This window comes from Schistocerca piceifrons, chromosome 3 (genome assembly GCF_021461385.2).
Source record: "Schistocerca piceifrons isolate TAMUIC-IGC-003096 chromosome 3, iqSchPice1.1, whole genome shotgun sequence".
In the NCBI taxonomy this organism is placed as follows: Eukaryota; Metazoa; Arthropoda; class Insecta; order Orthoptera; family Acrididae; genus Schistocerca; species Schistocerca piceifrons.
Genome location: NC_060140.1, coordinates 556097033 through 556110287, shown reverse-complemented (window position 1 = coordinate 556110287; position 13255 = coordinate 556097033). Strand labels below are relative to the sequence as shown.

Sequence of the window (13255 nt, the reverse complement as noted above, 5' to 3'; positions counted from 1 at the left end):
TTGTAAGTCAAAACTCGTTCAAGACTGAATTATTTGTTTTACATTGATAGAATCGTTAAGCAAGGTGACCCCATCTCTCCGAAAATATCTACATCAACTTCCGAATTGGATTTGAGGGGACCAAATGACTCTCGGTGACAGGGAAGAAACTAAAATCAACTTAAATTTGCAGATGACACTGTGCTGTTTGCATGTAATCAAGAAGAATAGTAGAACAACATAGAAGAACTCTGTGAAGTGAGTGCGTTTTATTGTTTACTTCGCTTTATCTCCATTATTTTCAAAAGCTTGCTGGTCTGATTACCAAAAAGTGCCATTTACCACGTTAATTTTTAATTTGAAACACAAATAACAGTTCTACCTCCTGAGGACAAGTTTATTTCAACTTCTGCACAAAAAATCGTAGCAAAAGCGATGCGTTCTGGAGATATCTTCAGTATGGTGTATCAATAATACTGCATAATAATGCATTAAGCAAGCATAAAACGAAAACCACCAAACAACATTTTAACCTCGAAGCACATAAATCCACTTTCGGTAACTTAGTATGCTTCTGTCAACCAATTACAGCATAGGAAACGTCACGTCACATTTCTGGAACTACAACAAAACATCCTGAATTTTTATTTCAATATTTATTAAATATTATTTTTATTACTTTGCGAACGAATTTGTGGCGCCGTCAGAAATACGCCTGCATGGTGTCAGTTGTTCTTGCTGTGGTTGACATACAAGAAAACCGGTGGTGCATCATGTTGATTTAAGTGCTAAAGCTTTAGAAGCGTGTTTGGTGGTTTTCGTATTTACATTTGCGCACTACAATGAATACAATTTAATTGATATTCTTCAGTCATAATCTCTCCAAATCTCGTTAATTTTCGTTCGATTTATTGTGCAAAGATGTGGAGAAATGTGACGTCGGCGAACAACGCTGTTACCAGGACGGTGGCCGTTTGAATTAAGCTCTTTACGTGTGTCATCTCATCAAGGACATCAGTTCTTTTCACGAGAATCAACAGTCATTTTAAGGTTATACGCCAGTCTCAGCCTTGAGGAGAAATTCCGGCGTTAAATAAAAAGCAGTTAGTAATAAGTAAACAACAGCGCTCAGATCGAAATATTGTTGTATGGAAACGGTGAAAATGCCAGACTTCGCGACACCTTGCAGACAGAGCCGATTTAGTGTTATGTCGTTAAAAAATCGCCTACTTTTCCATATTTTTCGCATTATTGTTTCCACGAAATTTTCATGTGACTGCGTAAAACCTGTATTTCTAGTGCTACCTAGGCAAGACTCATAAGAAATTTGCTCTCTGAGGAAGCAATTTCCGTTTATTTAGTCGCAGTCTATCATACGTTGAACAGATTTGTGACGGCTGCGGGCTTTCCAGGTAACTAACGTGCGCCCTCGGACTGGGAGTTGCAATATTTAAAGTTTTGGCTGGTTTCGTTGTCTAGGGGCTGGGATACGTAGTTGCCGCATTACAAGCCAAATACTGCTGAGTCTACAGTATACAATATGAATACACACATGAATCGAATGGTCGAAGGTTCCTATCACTCGGCAATTGCGAATTAATATATTATTATTATTATTATTATTATTATTATTAAGCATTACAATCCATGAAGGCTTTTTGCTGCAGAATGGACAATGTTGAACCACTTTGCTCTGTCTTTACAAGTAATTTGCCACTGTCTGTCATGTCCTAGTTTTCTGAGATCGTCTTGAATATTGTCCAAGTATCTCATGCGTGGGCGTCCAAGAGGTCGTCTTCCGGTGGGAATCTCTTCAGTCACTTTCTTGATGGTCCTGTTTGGTGGTGCTCTGATGACATGCCCTATCCATTTCAGTCTTTTGGCTTTAATTTTGGCCACTATATCGGAGTCTTTATATAATTTGTAAATTTCATTGTTATTTAGCAATCTCCATTCATCACTGATCCTATCTCTTATGGGTCCAAATATTTTTCTCAGAATTTTTCGTTCAAATACTCTTAATCTGTTTTCCTCTTTTTTTGTGAGAGTCCAGGTTTCAGATCCATAGGTGAGTACTGGTATAATCAATGATTTGTATACTTGTAGTTTGGTGTTCCTAGAAATTAACTTGCTTTTGAAAACTGTCAAGAGACTATAGTAGCATTTGTTAGCCTTCTGAATTCGTGATTCTATTTCAATTTTTATGGAGTTATCAGAGGTTACTATTGTACCAAGGTAATTAAATTCATTTGTCTTTGTGAAAGCTGTGTTATTAATTTGCAGTACATTATTATTTGATGGATAGCGGGATAAGATAAAGTACATTGTTTTGTCTGTATTCAGCTGGAGGCCTGTGCCATTTGTGGCTTTAATTAATTGTGCTGTAAGAAGCTTCAAATCATTCTCACTGTCAGATAATAATGCAATGTCATCAGCGTATGCTACAATGTTAATTTTGCTTTCCAGTTGTGCTCCAATTTGTAGTAGCTTTACTTTTTGGATTATTCTATTGATTACTATGTTAAAAAGAACTGGTGAGAGTGAATCCCCTTGTTTGACTCCAGTTTTAACCTCAAAGTCTTCAGAAAGTTTGCTAGCTACTTTTATTTTGTATTTTGAGTTTAAAGTGCAAGATTTTATTAAATTTATCAATTTGTTAGGGATGCCAATCTGCCTCATGCACTTCCATAAATATTCCCTGTTGATACTGTCAAAAGCTTTTTTAAAATCAATGAAAAGCATATGTACATTTTGATTGAATTCATATTTCTTTTCACCCAACATCCTTAGGATATATATATTGTCAATAGTCGATCTGTTAGGTCTAAATCCACATTGGGCATCATCTAGGGAGTCTTCAACGTAAGGGCTTATCCTTGCTAACAGTATATTTGTCAGAATTTTATATGTTGTGTTTAGTAACGCAATTCCTCTGTAGTTTGAACAATTTGTTGGGTCCCCCTTCTTGTATATAGGGCACACAACTACTTCTTTCCAATCATGTGGGACCTGTTCCTGCTTCCAGATGTTAGTGATGATTTTGTGTAAGCAGTTTACAAAAGGAAATTTACTGAGCTTCCATATATCTGTGCCTATACCATCACTTCCAGGAGCTTTATGTCTCTTCAGCTTCTTGATGCTTTCTTTAATTTCTGCTAAGCTGGGCTCTTCGTCCGATGGGTCAGCAGTAAGATATTCATTGTCATCTTCCTGAGAGACGCTTATAGTTGGAGCATTTAGTAACTCATTAAAATATTCCTTCCATCTGTTAGCAATGTCACTTCTTTCTGTTAGCAAGGAGCCATCTGGGTCTGTTATGAACTGTCCATAATTTTTTATATTCCCACTTTTAAACATATTTATGCTCTTGAAAAATCCTCTGGAGTCTGTGGTACGGTCATTCTCAGCTCTTTTTAATTTGTAATTCATAAAATCCCTTTTCTTTTTCCTAATGAGTTTCCTGGCAAGTTTCTGTTTCTCTTCAAAAATAAGTTTGTTTTGTGTTATTGGTTTTTGTAGGAATTTTTCCCTTGCTAATTTTCTATCTTCGATAGCGTTCGAGCACTCGGCATCAAACCAGGGGTTCTTAGTTGTAGTAAAATGTCCCAAAACTGAGGTAGTTGCTCGTGTGATATTTTCTTTCAGAGCGTTCCAGGCTTGATTAGTATCATCATTGTTAATTTTACTTTCCACTTCAGGTTTGTGTGTTTCTAATTCTCTAATGTACTGGTTGAGAATGTTTGGGTTTTTCAGTTTCATTGTATTAAACCTAGGAACACCATTTAATTTAGACCATTTATGTCTTGAGAGTGAGATCTTGAACTTGGCTTTTACAAGAAAGTGATCCGAATCACAGTCTGCTCCCCTTTGACTTCTGATATCATGTATGCATTTATGATGTTGTTTTTCGATTAATACATGATCAATTTGATTTTTTGTGATGCCATCTCTTGAAGCTCATGTTTGTTTATGTATATCTTTATGTGCAAAATATGTACTTTTGATCAACATGTTTTTGGAAGTGGCAAAGCTAATAAGTTTTGTTCCGTTTTCATTACTCTGCTGATGTAGACTATGAGGTCCAATTGTAGGTTTATAATGATTTTCATGTCCTAACTTGGCATTGAAATCTCCTAGAATTATTTTAATTGAATTTTTCGAGAATGTATCATATACCTGTTCCAATTTGTTGTAAAATTCTTCTTTAATATTGTCCTCTTTATCCTCTGTTGGAGCATGGCAATTTATAACATTTAAAGTCTTATATTTGCATTGAATCGTAATGTGAGATATCCTTTCATTCACTGCCTCAAATTTCCTAATAAAAGGTAACAATTTGTTGTTTATTATAAATCCTGTCCCTAGTGCATGTATTTGTGTATCATTTCCCCCATACATTATTGTATACTTATTTTTGTTTATACTTCCATTACCCGTCCATCTGGTTTCTTGGACTGCAACTAAATCCATTTTATACCTTTCAAGTTCCTGTATGACATTTATCAGTGATCCTGATCTATAGAGACTTAATACATTCCATGTTCCCATATTCATAACCTTTAAATTTTGCAAGTTCGTCATCAAGTTTGGTGGCCCAGCATTCTTGTCATTCTGATTCGTAGCAATCCATTTTCTCCTACAGGATCCTGTGATAGGGTCGCTGGCCCTAAGCACAACCCCCAACCTGGAGGACCAGGGTCTTGATTTCGGGGATGCCTACCCCTAGAGCAGTTGCTTTCACTTCAGCTAACGAACTTGCTCTGCCCGGCCTGTTGGTCCGCGGGAGGTATTTGATTTCCCTCCTACCACCCATATCTGGGAGGCGTTCCCCGATCCGCCACCTGGGGACGCGCCCTCTAGGAGTTACAGGCTCTCCCGAGAATATAGAAATTTATAAATGAAAGACTACAATTAAATAAAATCTGCAGGTACTATTTTAACGACTTTGAATGATGAGTACGATAGTGGAAGTACTTTTGAGAATGCCGTATATTTCTGGAAAACACTTATTGGTGTCGACGGTCCAGCAATTAAATAAAATATAACTTGAATAACAGGGAAACAATAGATTCCTACTGCACGTAATTAGCTATGAACAACAACGTAGCTCGCGAGATATTCACTTCTAAACGCACAGTATGACTTCACTGCAGAAGCCACGGAAATCACATAAGAGCACAAGTCGGCACTCCGAAATATTTCTATCTTCCGCGACCACGCGCAAAGTATGGTTCAAATGGCTCTGAGCACTATGGGACTTAATTTCTGAGGTCATCAGTCCCCTAGAACTTAGAATTAAAAACCTAACTAACCTAAGGACATCACACATATCGATGCCCGAGGCAGTATTCGAACCTGCGACCGTAGCGGTCGCGCGGTTCCAGACTGTAGCGCCTAGAACCGCTCGGCCACTTCGGCCGGCCCACGCGCAAAGTGCTCCACTGGATGCCTTTCCCGCGACTCTCGCGTCCGGCACTTTCCGTGCCCTATGCGACTGTCCGTGTCCTGTGCCGTCCTGCCCAGAACTACCTCGTGTCCTCTCCGGAAACTCGCTTCCATCCAGTGTCCCAATTCACGAGCGCTGTGATTGGTTAGAGCGCTCGCGCTGTCTTCAAGCCAACGCTCGCGCTATGTCTTCAAGCCAACGCACCCACACAACAGGTCCGTTTGAGCAGTTACCAGAATGCGCCAGACAACAGGCTGTAATGCGCATGCGCAGCTACGATGACGTAGGCAGCCTGTGCTTGGTGCTTGCTCTGCTCATACGCTTTTCGTCGTATTTCTGGTGGGGCATCACGTGACCATGTGTAGCCGTGCCGCCCGTGCGGCATGTTGTTGAGAGAAAATACTGAATTGTTTTATCATATCCCACATAGATAAAGGATGCAAATAAGGAAGTAGTTCTTGGCTTTTGAGTCATTTCAAAATTAGACTCCACAGCTCGAAGTACCATAAAATTTTTCACAGATTTTTTCTTTTAATTCGTGCTCTGCAATTTTGTTATGTAGCATTTCCAACACGTTTACATCTACACATCACTGCAAAAAGCTACTAGGATGGAATACAAATTACTTGCAACAAAAAAAGAGAGAGTTTCTTGTGTAGCTTACACCGGAATAAAGGACAATAACTTTCATAACTATTTCAAAATGTGAAAAAATTAACATGGTTGTCTATGAGGCAAAGAAACGGTACAACTGACAGTTTATATTCTACTCTAGGAATAAATATGAAGCCATGTGGGGAGTTAAAACGATAAAACATGGTATGCTGCCAGTCTAAAATTTAGCATAGAATGGCATTCTATAAATTTAAGACGTAAACACAAATAAAGAAATAATTTCAGGCCCAGAGGAAGTACGAGACAAGTGCCTTGTGATCGAAAAACACTTTCACAGAAGGCAGATCTATAAAATTCTGCTACAGCTGTCATTATATTTGAAACAAAATATTTAGTTCAAAACCACTGACCAAATTTGCCCACTTAGCTTCAAGTCAATGATTACGTGTGTTCGTACGTATATAGCATTAAGAGATCTTACAGTGTCATGCAAGGAACAGGACATCAGAGACTACTCCAGCAGCATCGGAATTCCATAAACCATACTAAATGCTTCATTCCGCTCTAATTGCACATTTCTATGTCCAGATGGACTCTGAAGTTCCTGATATTCAGCTTTTCATGTGTTTCTCGTGATACAAATTTTCTTGGAGGTCCAGTACTGTATTCTCATATTTGGTTCTTTATTATGGTATAACGTCATTCGTCCAAGAAAATGAAAATTTGCACTTTAAATTGAACGAGATTGAAAGTAGCCAATAGCGCGGAATGAAACACTTCGTTTCGTTTCAAATAAACTAACTGCCTCAGAGGAAAAAAAACATTAACTCAAGCAAATTTCTCTATAAAACACAGAAATAGCTTCATTAAGACATTAATGGTTGATTACTAATAACCTGGAAATAATATAAAATCAGAAAATTGAAACTACTAACTTATTTTGGTCTTTCATGGTTATGAGAATGTATATTAATTCACTTGATGGCTCCCGGCCACAGAAATCTGTTTTGTTTTCATTTGACATGGGAGCTGTAAACGAAGACACGGCCACGGGTCACGTGAGGAAGGACCCCCCACTATAACTCAGCTTGCTCTGCGCATGCGCGAATCTGGCAGCTTGGGCGCGCCAGGAAAATTTTTCCGGGTAGCTTCTGGCTACTTGCTGCCACTGCTCGTACACCAAACAGCCACGCTCCAAGTAGCCAGAAGCGGGAGGAAGGCACTGCTCATACGCGAATTCAGCTCTGCGCATGCGCACGAGCCCGCTGGCAACTGCTCATACGAACCTAACATAACGAAACACATTTAAATACTTGAAATTAAATAAATATTCCTACGACTGAACCATAAACACGCTCTAACACACATTATTAAATACATAAACAATTAAATAAACATGTATCAAAAGAAAAGAAGCAAAAGGTAGGCCAGGAACCTAATGTCTCTGTGCTTTCTAAAAAACAGTAAATAATTGACCAGTTTCTTCATCAATAGCTTATATCGGATATTAACAAAGACATAGATGAATCAATATATTTATAAGCATGCCGCTACCGTTTTTTCGTGTAACTGTGGAGTACTTATGGCCCGACGCGGTCGATAGTAATCGACCACTTTGACCTCCAATGACTCATGTACTATTTAAATTGCATGCCTGTAATTCATACCAATTTAGATTTACACTAATAGCTTTCTAAAGACACGGCGATTGACGAAATCGGATGAAGCATTTATATTTTGGAAATTCGTTGCTGGGTGTTACTTGTATAATTTACCGTCAGATACTAAACTTTAAACTAATAAAGATATTGAAAATCTGATTACACCACCAGAATCGTCGTGTAAATAATGGTAACGTACATGTTTCTTTTTGAGGTATCATGATTCATCCGTCTACTATTAATTTCTGTGAGAACTGTGAAATGTCCGCCATTAAGGCTTCACAACGTACGCCGTCTGTGGCACTCCCGGCGTGCCTCCTCCATCGACACAAAGCACCGTCCTCGTCACAGCGGAATTCCCAGCCACGTGGCCGATGGACCACGTGCTGCGGCCCATGTCCGGCACCACGCGGCCGGCCTGCCGAGCCCCCGCTAGCCGAACGGCCCGAGCGGTCGCCGCCAACTCTGAACTTAGAATATTTTCAGGGCGCCACAACTCGCCCGTTACCTCACATAGCTGTTTATACTTCTTTTCAATGGTTGAGTAAATGTACTTGGCCTGTAGTTTACTTTTTACAATTGTGCTGCTGAAAGGAATCCGGTGACCTTAAACCTAGTCCGACAGCACTTTTTTTACATTATTTCTCAGTATCACAAATACTTATGCCTGCCAATGCCGTTTGAATGGACTTTTTTTACTGACGCTTGCTCTACACACCGCTCCAGGCTGTGGCAGAAGCACGTGACAGAACAATGGATCGATGAATAAAACTCTTGTGCTCGGCGGTGAGGCACATTGTTTTTAACGTTTCATTCTCTGTGCTTAGGACGTGATGAGCCATTTGAGATCTCGCCTCGTTGTAGAGATAAGACCTTTGCAGAAATGTCGCAGGAAACTGAGTGAAATGGCAGGTAACACGGAACAGGAAGTGCTAAGGTATTGAACTCAACATGTCCACAAAGAAAAAAAAAAAAAAATATACAACGTCTGCTCGTCTCAGCGGCATTCGAACAATATTGACAATAGTAAACAACTAAATTCCAGAGAAAGGTAGTATTTCGGCTAACAAAGAATCATTTTGCCCTCTTCCAAAACAGACATTTTAGAGCCACCATAAATTTATTAATGACTCACACATTCTGAATGGCACCTCTAGTTATACATTTGACGAAAACTTTAAAATTTTACTCATTTGAGTTTTAAATCTCATAAACAGTGAAAGAATCGATATTAACAGAATTTACAAGTTTCACAACAGTATTCCATTGTTCAGTAGATGAGTTGATAAACTCCCAAATTCGAAAGTAAACAACGAAAGCATTATCAGTATTCAAGTCATGGGGTGCCTCCTAACATCGTGTCGGACCTCCTTTTACCCGGCGAAGTGCAGCAAATCGACGTGGCGTGGAGTCAAGAAGTCGCTGGAGGACCCTCGCAGAAATATTGAGCTGTGCCGTCCATAATGTATGATGTGGATGTAGATGTAGGTATTGCCGGTGCAGGAGTACGTGTATGAACTGACCTCTCGATTATGTCCCATAATTCTTCGATGGGATTCACTTCAGGCGACATGAGTAGCCAAACCACTAGCTCGAATTGTCCAGAATGTTCTTCAAACAAGTCGCGAACAACTGTGGCCCGATGACATGCCGCATTCTATTCCATAAAAATTCCATCGTTATTTGGCAACATGAAGTCCATGAGTGGCTGCAAATGGTGTCTAAAAGGCAGAGCACAGCCATTCCCAGTCAACGATCGGTTTAGCTGGACCTTGTAAACTCGGCCCACAACATTATGGAGCCACCACAAGCTTTCACAATGTGATGTTGACAAATTGGGTCCATGACTTCGTGGGGTCTGTGCCACACTCGAACCATACTATTAGGTCTTACCAACTAAAATCGGCACTCATCTGACCAGGTCACGATTTTTCAGTCTTCTAGGGTCCAACCGATATGGTAATGAGCCCAAGAAAGGCGCTGCAAGCGATGTCGTGCTGTTACCAAAGCCACTCACGTCGATCGTATGCTGCCATAGCCCATTTATCGTCAAATGCCGCCGCACTGTCCTATTGGTTACCTTCATTGTTAATCGCACATTGATTTCTGCGGTTATTTCACGCAGTGTTGCTTGTCTGTTAGCACTGACAACTCTACACAAAACCCGCTGCTCCCATCAACCTCTGCGTTGTTCGTGGTGAGAGTTCTCGGCACACTTTGACACTGTGGATCTTGGAATATTGAATTCGCTAACGATTTCCGAAAAGGAATGTCCCATGCGTCTAGCTCCAACTACCATTACACGTTTCAAGTCTTTTAATTCCCGTCGTGTGGCCATAACCACGTCGGAAACCTTTTCACGTGAATCGCCTGAGCACAAATGATAGCGCCACCAATGCCCTGCTCTTTCGGACCTTGTGTACGGCCGGCCGCGGTGGTCTCGCGGTTCTAGGCGCGCAGTCCGGAACCGTGCGACTGCTACGGTCGCAGGTTCGAATCCTGCCTCGGGCATGGATGTGTGTGATGTCCTTAGGTTAGTTAGGTTTAAGTAGTTCTAAGTTCTAGGGGACTGATGACCACAGCAGTTTAGTCCCATAGTGCTCAGAGCCATTTGAACCATTTGAACCTTGTGTACGCGATACTATTGCCGTTTTGTATATGTGCATATCACTGTACGGTGACTTCTGTCATCTCAGTGTAAATCACAGTTCAAAGAGCTGAAAACCAATAGATTTGGTTAATAATAAGGCGTTGACGTAAGGTGACCGGCTGAAACTTAGCGCAGACATCACTCGGTCCTTTCACTCAGCTCAGATTAGGTAGTCTACAACAAACAGAGGGTAAAAATTGAAAGCACATAGCCACAAGGTGAGAACAACAGAAACAGATTACAGATCGCTCGCCGAAAAACTCTCATGAAACCCTTTCAGACCTTGAGTATCAAGAATGTTAGTTTGTATGTTTTGGCTCAGTAGTCTGCGATTTAAAAAGAAAAAAGAAAAAGGTGGCACTTTAACGCATGAGTGATGAAAAGGGAACAAACAATTCAAAAGATTAATATTTGATGACAGTTTTAAGACTTGGGCCTTTAAAAACGTAACACACATATTAAATCGATTTTTTTATACTCAGCCATGATTGCAGCAAACAGGAAAAGAGTTTCAGTTTGCCAAGGCTCTGTTTTTTACAAGTGGACTAAGCAATAACTCGTGCAGAATGGTGATTCACATCGAGGAGTAAGACAAATATAACAGCCGCTAATCAAAGCTAGACAGCGTTATATGCGAGAACACAAATTAAATTATTATCACAAGGTCTCGCTCAAAGAACAAGGGTTTTCGCGAATCACAACCAGTACTCTAGTCACTTGTAAAAAAAAAAAGACGCTCACCTTTTTCTTTCTATGCTGGTCCTTGGCCGTATGGCAAATACTGGTCGCTGGGCGTGCACAAACTGAAGGAGTGCATACGCATTTCGCTGCTCTTTTTCTGCGTTGTAATGTTGTTGTAGCGTCGTCCACGAACCTCCTCGCAGAGCTTCCAAAGTCAACCACGAGATCCTTTATACACATTGTAAATAGTAATGATCCTATAAACTTCCTTTCAGTACTGAAGGTACCGACTCTGAAGACGCGAACTTGTGACTATGAAGGCAGAGGGAAGCAGTAATTCTTGAAATGTCGATGCACATCTTTTGCAGTTACAGATTAACATCTGTAGCATCACGAACCGGATGTCCGTCCTTGCGGAACTGCAAAACTGCAAGCAAAAATCCTCCCCTCCTCCTTTGCGAATATCACGCGTGCAGTTAAATCAACTTGGCGAGCAGTTCTACTACTTCTGGCGGAATGCTCGAAGCCGTCGCTGTGATAAGAAGAACACTGAAGTTTCAGGAGCGTCAGGTATTGATGCTAACGCACGCGCGGCTCACGACATTGGGATAATAAGATTCCGAGAGAGGAAACTTGGGAAAAGACTTTCGGTTCTGGTATTTTATCGCAACGAGGTGAAATCTTCTGAGTACTTTTAGATGGAACCTGGGAATTGACTTATTTTTTATATATGACGGTAGTATCTGTTCCCGAAAGAACAGTTACCGTGGATAACCATGCAGTTTTGCTAGAAATGAAATGACAATTAAATGGACACCCTAGCTGCAAACAGGCGATGATGTACTTCATTGGGGACATGTTGAAAATGTGTGCCCCGACCGGGACTCGAACCCGGGATCTCCTGCTTACGTGGCAGACGCTCTATCCATCTGAGCCACCGCGGGCACAGAGGATAGTGCGTCTGGAAGGACTTATCCCTTGCACGCTTCCCGTGAGATCCACATTCCCGACATGTCCACACTACTACATTCGTAGTGCGCCTAATAGATGTTTGCCCATCATACTCATTACTCGTGGCAGATTAATCTACCAAGTCCCGTACGAGTTCGGGCATAGCGTGTGCGTTCACACAAGAAGGTCATTGGCCGGGAAGCCATATTTTAACTATATATGACGGTAGTATCTGGTCCCGAAAGAACATTCATTCCATTTCATTTCTAGCAAAGCTGCATGGTCATCCACGGTAACTGTGCTTCTTTGAAAGTTTCTGAGAGATTAATAGTCTATTCAGGATCGACACTCGAAGCAGGAGCCTTACTAAGTTTCGGGTTCTATCCCCCGTCCGAGTCACATTTTTAATCTGCCACGAAGTTTCGAAACAGTATGAGCTCATAATGTGTGTACGCTCGATAGTAGGACTGTAGTTGTCCTCTGCGTGACTTGTAACTGTGCTCACAGTTTGTTCCTCGTTGCTAGTTTCAGACAGTACCGCCAGTCTTTTCGCAGCGGGAACGTGAAGAAGTAGTGCAGCTGGTTGCAGCAACGAATCAGCTTTATGGAATACGAGCTGTGAACCTCTCGCCTGCTTTGCTAATGAGCGCTGTAACGTTTTTAACTGCGTCTGAGACAGCAGTTTCTGCATGTTGCTCGCAGATACTAATGTGGTAAATGCACTTTTGCGGAGCTCGGATGCGGATCCGCTCCGTTTTACGACAGAAGTCGCTCTGCGCGTGGGGCTTTATGGGGTTTGATTCACCTCCGCCCTGCCTGTGACTGCAGCTGGTCCTCCCCCCTGCGTACAGAGCAGCTGCTCGTGTTGTGCCTGCGTTTACAGTCGTAGAAGAAAAGCGAACGAAAAGCTAAAAAAAAAAAAAAAGAAAAAAACTTGGCCGAGTACTGTTTTCTGCCTTGCTTGCTCTTTGTTCGCGCACAAAGCACAGGTAGACAGACGCCCCTGCAAGATATGCCATTTCGCGAATGAGGCCATTCGCTTTTCATGCAGCTGTGTTACTCTTCAGACGAAAGAAAACAAGTCAGTGTTGAGGGCGTTACAGGTCGTACGAGGCCTAATGAATTCATGTTGCCCAGGGGAACTAGAACTGGCATGTTAAGACAATTAAAAATAGCAGCTAGGGATCCGGCGCTAGTATGTCAAGAGAGGTGTGTTCTCTCTCTCTCTCTCTCTCTCTCTCTCTCTCTCGCTCTCTGCCTCTCTCTCTTTCA

At 41.3% G+C, this 13255-nt stretch overlaps 1 non-coding gene across 1 annotated transcript; it reads right to left on the bottom strand.

The window, feature by feature from the left end:
- Window positions 1–11902: 11902 nt before the first annotated feature.
- Window positions 11903–11977, bottom strand: Trnat-cgu. Its single transcript has one exon. It is a non-coding gene; the product is annotated as a tRNA-Thr (tRNA).
- Window positions 11978–13255: the final 1278 nt, after the last annotated feature.